This window comes from Chrysemys picta, chromosome 1 (assembly GCF_011386835.1).
Source record: "Chrysemys picta bellii isolate R12L10 chromosome 1, ASM1138683v2, whole genome shotgun sequence".
Classification (NCBI taxonomy): Eukaryota; Metazoa; Chordata; order Testudines; family Emydidae; genus Chrysemys; species Chrysemys picta.
In genome coordinates this window covers 359,422,527-359,428,712 of record NC_088791.1, presented here as the reverse complement: position 1 = coordinate 359,428,712, position 6,186 = coordinate 359,422,527, and the positions used below count along the sequence as shown (strand labels likewise).

General features: G+C 48.6%; 1 long non-coding RNA gene across 1 annotated transcript; it reads left to right on the top strand.

Annotated features, from left to right (window-relative positions):
* Positions 1-354: 354 nt before the first annotated feature.
* LOC135980995 (uncharacterized) lies at positions 355-5,711 on the top strand. The gene is made up of 3 exons (XR_010597954.1): positions 355-3,708; positions 3,879-3,996; positions 5,128-5,711. It is a non-coding gene; the product is annotated as an uncharacterized LOC135980995 (long non-coding RNA).
* The last annotated feature ends 475 nt before the right edge of the window (positions 5,712-6,186 follow it).

Genomic DNA, 6,186 nt, shown 5'->3' with positions numbered 1-6,186 from the left:
TTCATTACAGCTGAGCATTTACATGCTAAAAGGGAAGGCAATTCTCAACTGAGGTTCTGGCACCAACCTTTAATCTGGCCCCAGCTACTTCTCATTTTGTAGAATCACAGAACTGTGGGGCTGGACGGCTCCTCAAGAAATCATCCAGTCCAGCCCCCTACGCTGAGGCAGGACCAAGCAGGGTGCGATTCCCTGCTTGAGGAGACATCCCTGCGCTAGCTGTCATCAAGCTAGCGTGTTAAATAGCAGCATGGCTGCGACAGTTCAGGCAGTGGCTTGGGCTAGCCGCCGGAGTACGTACTCATAAGGTCCGGGTGGGGTTGTACTCGGGGTGGCTAGCCCCTCTCACCGCTGTCCATGCTATCCTTGCAACAGTTCTATTTTAGCAAGCCAGTGCGAATATGTGTATCATAGAATCATAGATTATAGGACTGGAAGGGACCTCGAGAGGTCATCGAGTCCAGTCCCCTGCCCGCATGGCAGGACCAAATACTGTCTAGACCATCCCTGATAGACATTTATCTAACCTACTCTTAAATATCTCCAGAGACGGAGATTCCACAACCTCCCTAGGCAATTTGTTCCAGTGTTTAACCACCCTGACAGGAACTTTTTCCTAATGTCCAACCTAGACCTCCCTTGCTGCAGTTTAAACCCATTGTTTCTGGTTCTATCCTTAGAGGCTAAGGTGAACAAGTTCTCTCCCTCCTCCTCATGACACCCTTTTAGATACCTGAAAACTGCTATCATGTCCCCTCTCAGTCTTCTCTTCTCCAAACTAAACAAACCCAGTTCTTTCAGCCTTCCTTCATAGGTCATGTTCTCAAGACCTTTAATCATTCTTGTTGCTCTTCTTTGGACCCTTTCCAATTTCTCCACATCTTTTTTAAAATGCGGCGCCCAGAACTGGACACAATACTCCAGCTGAGGCCTAACCAGAGCAGAGTAGAGCGGAAGAATGACTTCTCGTGTCTTGCTCACAACACACCTGCTAATGCATCCCAGAATCATGTTTGCTTTTTTTGCAACAGCATCACACTGTTGACTCATATTTAGCTTGTGGTCCACTATAACCCCTAGATCCCTTTCTGCCGTACTCCTTCCTAGACAGTCTTTTCTCATTCTGTATGTGTGAAATTGATTTTTCCTTCCTAAGTGGAGCACTTTGCATTTGTCTTTGTTAAACTTCATCCTGTTTAACTCAGACCATTTCTCCAATTTGTCCAGATCATTTTGAATTATGACCCTGTCCTCCAAAGTAGTTGCAATCCCTCCCAGTTTGGTATCATCCGCAAACTTAATAAGCGTACTTTCTATGCCAATATCTAAGTCGTTGATGAAGATATTGAACAGAGCCGGTCCCAAAACAGACCCCTGCGGAACCCCACTCGTTACGCCTTTCCAGCAGGATTGGGAACCATTAATAACAACTCTCTGAGTACGGTTATCCAGCCAGTTATGCACCCACCTTATAGTAGCCCCATCTAATTTGTATTTGCCTAGTTTATCGATAAGAATATCATGCGAGACCGTATCAAATGCCTTACTAAAGTATAGGTATACCACATCCACCGCTTCACTCTTATCCACAAGGCTCGTTATTCTATCAAAGAAAGCTATCAGATTGGTTTGACATGATTTGTTCTTCACAAATCCATGCTGGCTGTTCCCTATCACCTTACCACCTTCCAAGTGTTTGCAGATGATTTCCTTAATTACTTGCTCCATTATCTTCCCTGGCACAGAAGTTAAACTAACTGGTCTGTAGTTACCTGGGTTGTTTTTATTTCCCTTTTTATAGATGGGCACTATATTTGCCCTTTTCCAGTCTTCTGGAATCTCTCCCGTCTCCCATGACTTTCCAAAGATAATAGCTAGAGGCTCAGATACCTCCTCTATTAGCTCCTTGAGTATTCTAGGATGCATTTCATCAGGCCCTGGTGACTTGCAGGCATCTAACTTTTCTAAGTGATTTTTAACTTGTTCTTTTTTTATTTTATCCGCTAAACCTACCCCCTTCCCATTAGCATTCACTATGTTAGGCATTCCTTCAGACTTCTCGGTGAAGACCGAAACAAAGAAGTCATTAAGCATCTCTGCCATTTCCAAGTTTCCTGTTACTGTTTCTCCCTCTTCACTAAGCAGTGGGCCTACCCTGTCTTTGGTCTTCCTCTTGCTTCTAATGTATTGATAAAAAGTCTTCTTGTTTCCTTTTATTCCCGTAGCTAGTTTGAGCTCATTTTGTGCCTTTGCCTTTCTAATCTTGCCCCTGCATTCCTGTGTTGTTTGCCTATATTCATCCTTTGTAATCTGTCCTAGTTTCCATTTTTTATATGACTCCTTTTTATTTTTTAGATCGTGCAAGATCTCGTGGTTAAGCCAAGGTGGTCTTTTGCCACATTTTCTATCTTTCCTAACCATCGGAATAGCTTGCTTTTGGGCCCTTAATAGTGTCCCTTTGAAAAACTGCCAACTCTCCTCAGTTGTTTTTCCCCTCAGTCTTGAGTCCCATGGGACCTTACCTATCAGCTCTCTGAGCTTCCCAAAATCTGCCTTCCTGAAATCCATTGTCTCTATTTTGCTGTTCTCCCTTCTACCCTTCCTTAGAATTGCAAACTCTATGATTTCATGATCACTTTCAACTAGGCTGCCTTCTACTTTCACATTCTCAACGAGTTCCTCCCTATTTGTTAAAATCAAGTCTAGAACAGCTTCCCCCCTAGTAGCTTTTTCAACCTTCTGAAATAAAAAGTTGTCTCCAATGCAGTCCAAGAATTTGTTGGATAGTCTGTGCCCCGCTGTGTTATTTTCCCAACATATATCCGGATAGTTGAAGTCCCCCATCACCACCAAATCTTGGGCTTTGGATGATTTTGTTAGTTGCTTGAAAAAAGCCTCATCCACCTCTTCCACCTGGTTAGGTGGCCTGTAGTAGACTCCTAGCATGACATCTCCCTTGTTTTTTGCCCCTTTAAGCCTAACCCAGAGACTCTCAACACTTCCGTCTCCTATGTCCATCTCTACCTCAGTCCAAGTGTGTACATTTTTAATATATAAGGCAACACCTCCTTCCTTTTTCCCCTGTCTATCCTTCCTGAGCAAGCTATACCCATCCACACCAACATTCCAATCATGTGTATTATCCCACCAAGTTTCAGTGATGCCAACAATGTCATAGTTGTATTTATTTATTTATTAGCACTTCCAGTTCTTCCTGCATATTCCCCAGACTTCTCACATTTGTATATAGGCATCTAAGATACTGGTTTGATCTTTCCTCCCAGTTTTGTCCTGACTCTCCTTTCTCTCTGCCAGTATAGCCCACACTCCCTCTTGTTTCCGACCCATCTCCCCGGTCTCCATGTTCCCCACTTACCTGTGGGCTTTGCTCACCTGTCCCCGTCGAACCTATAGTTCCTAGGAACCCCAGTCACGAACCTGTGCCTTCCTAAGCTCTATTTAAACCATTGGTGTGTCTTTCCACACACAAGTGAATCCGTCACTCCCTGACAGACCTACCATGAGGGGGCTCCTGGCACTCAGTCACGCTGGTGTGTTGTTTGAATCTAGCTCTGCAGTGGAGGCTATAAAGATGCTGCTTCTCTGTGTTGGCTGCCGTTCCGAGCTGACTGTTATGGAGAAGGAGCAAGGCTGGATCCTCCTACAAAGCCCCCAAGATCACCTCCGTGGGGTGAGCCTGCTGGCCAGGTAATACACAAGCGTTTTCCATGCAGTCAGTCCTGCTAGTGGGGGCAATTCCAGAATGAAACAGTCCTCACTTCTGGGCTGCCATGTGGCCCCAAGCTGACCCCTCACCCCCTTGTTGCAGAATGTGCTTCTTCCCTTACTAACAAAGGTATTTCTGCTTTGTGTCACAGAGCCGTGGTGCACTATGCTTGCCCTGAGACCACAAGGATGCTGCTGGACCTAGTGATCCCGCTCCTCGACAGAGGTGATAAGAAACACAGGCTGACCAGGATGGCCTTCTTTGTAGAAGTAAGTTTCATTAGCTGATGAGAGCAATTGGGTCTTGTGTCCTAGATTAGTGAGCAACTCCTTAAATCAAGCCTTTGAGACTCATTATTGCGCTACATAAACGATGAGCTTTATTGGTCATGTCCACATTGCCAGGTGTCCATGCAGCACTGTCTAGGCTCCCCCAGTCCTGTCCCAGCACGCTCAGTGTAAAATCTGAGATGGATCCTTTAGGGGATCATTGGTTGCTCCAAAGTTGTAATCAGGAGCCTGATGGGAATATCCAAGAAACTAAGGTTCTGTAGAACAGCATCAGCCTGGACTCTCCCGAAGGGCAGCTGGGTCTCCTGTCGGCATCAGCCTTTCTGCAGGTCCATGAAAGGTTCCTCCCTGCGAAGTCACTAAGGAAAAGCAAAGAGGGGCATTGAGAGTGGGTATGGAGGAGAGAGGATCATGGTAAAAGCTCCCCCAGATGCAGGATCATTAGCTCTGAATGTGGTGAGCAATCTTTAACCTCTATTGGATGGGTTAGTTAGAGGCACATCACCAGGAATGAGGTGGCTCTATAGTCCATCGCTAGGTTGTCCTCCCAATTTCCACGGTTTCTGTCTGGCTAGTTCCTATTGACAGTTTTCAGGGATTGTCTCCTCATCTAACTCATTAAGGGATGGGGTTTAATTCTCTCCTCACCAGGAGTCCAATCGTGGGCCCATTGCGATCAATGGCAAAACTTCCACTGACTTCAGTGGGGTCAGGATTTCAACTCAGAGGTTTGATTTCTCAGTCCCAGCTTTCGCATTATCTCAGAGCGGCTTGTTCTGCTTCACAGGGTCACCAGGAGGGGTTCGGCTGCTCTTGGCAAACCCCCAGATGCACAAGAGTCCGCCATACAAATGGTCACTGAACATTTTGTTGCCCTACATGTTCTCCTGGAGGGTAGAGCAGCTCTGCTAACGCCTATGGCTGAGTCTAGTGCTAACGGCCAGTCAAAGCCCCAGGAAGTCAGGGGGAGGACTGGGTGTCACACACAAAGTGGGGCTGATGTATAGCAATGGACGGTACAACATGGAGGTTATGATGCCTCTCCACAGAACCGACACACAAAGTTCTCCGTTAAGCACCTGCTGCTGATTCGCTCTGTGTTGTTTTCAGCTTCTGCGTTGCAAAGAGGCCAAGAAGCTCCCACATCCAGACACTTTGGACCGTCTCGAGGAGTGGACAAAACACCCCAGCCCAGTTTTCCGTTCACTTGGTCTAAGAGGACTCGGCATCCTGGCAACCCAACCAGGGAAGGTGAGAGCCCAGGCTTGGTTAACTGGAAAACGAACGGGGTGGCTGTGACCCAGTGGACTGAGTTCTGGGCAGGCAGTGAGGCACAGTGTTCTGAGCCCACCTCTGCTGCTGACTTGCTGACCCTCTCGGTGCCTCCATTTCCCCAGCAGGAACGGGGATCACAACGGCCCCTCAATGCAGATCTTTCCTCGGAGAGTATTTTAGATGGGATTTTACTGCTTGGATTTCAGGTGGACGTTATCATTCTCCTAGGGCTACCACACTCCGGGTTTCCCCGGATATGTCCGGCTTTTCGCTCTTTAAATAGCCGTCCGGGGGGGATTTCTAAAAATCTAAAAATGTCCGGGATTTCCCCCCAGTCGGCTATTTATCGACCGAAAAGCGGCTGACAGGGCGGCCGAGCACCGCTCGCATTGGGGCCTCGGCAGCCAAAGCCCCTTCCCAGCTCCCCCCATACCCTGCAGCCTTAGCACGCCGCCCAGCAGTGCTGGGGGGCGGGGCTGTTCGCCTGTGAGGGAACGCGGCGGCGGGGCTGGCAGCGGCGGCCAGAGCCCCCCTCCCACTTCCCCCCCCCCCCCCGCCCACAGCCTCAGCACGCCGCTCGGCAGCACTCGGGCAGGGCGCTCCTTGGGGCGTGGAGCCAGACACCTGCTCTAAGCCGAGTGGCACGGTAAGGGGGCCGGGGAGTTGGAGAAGGGGGGCAGTCAGGGGACAGGGAGCGGGGCGGGGTTAGATGGGTTGGGGGTTCTGGGGGGGCTGTCAGGGTTCGGGAAGTGGGAGGAAGTGGCTAGGGGGCGGGGCTACCCCCCCGCCAATGGAGTGTCCTCTCTTTGAAAGTTAAGATATGGTAACCCTAATTCTCCCCCATGCAAATTACCCCAGCAGCATTCCTGTTCCTTCTTGGAGAGACCATTCCTG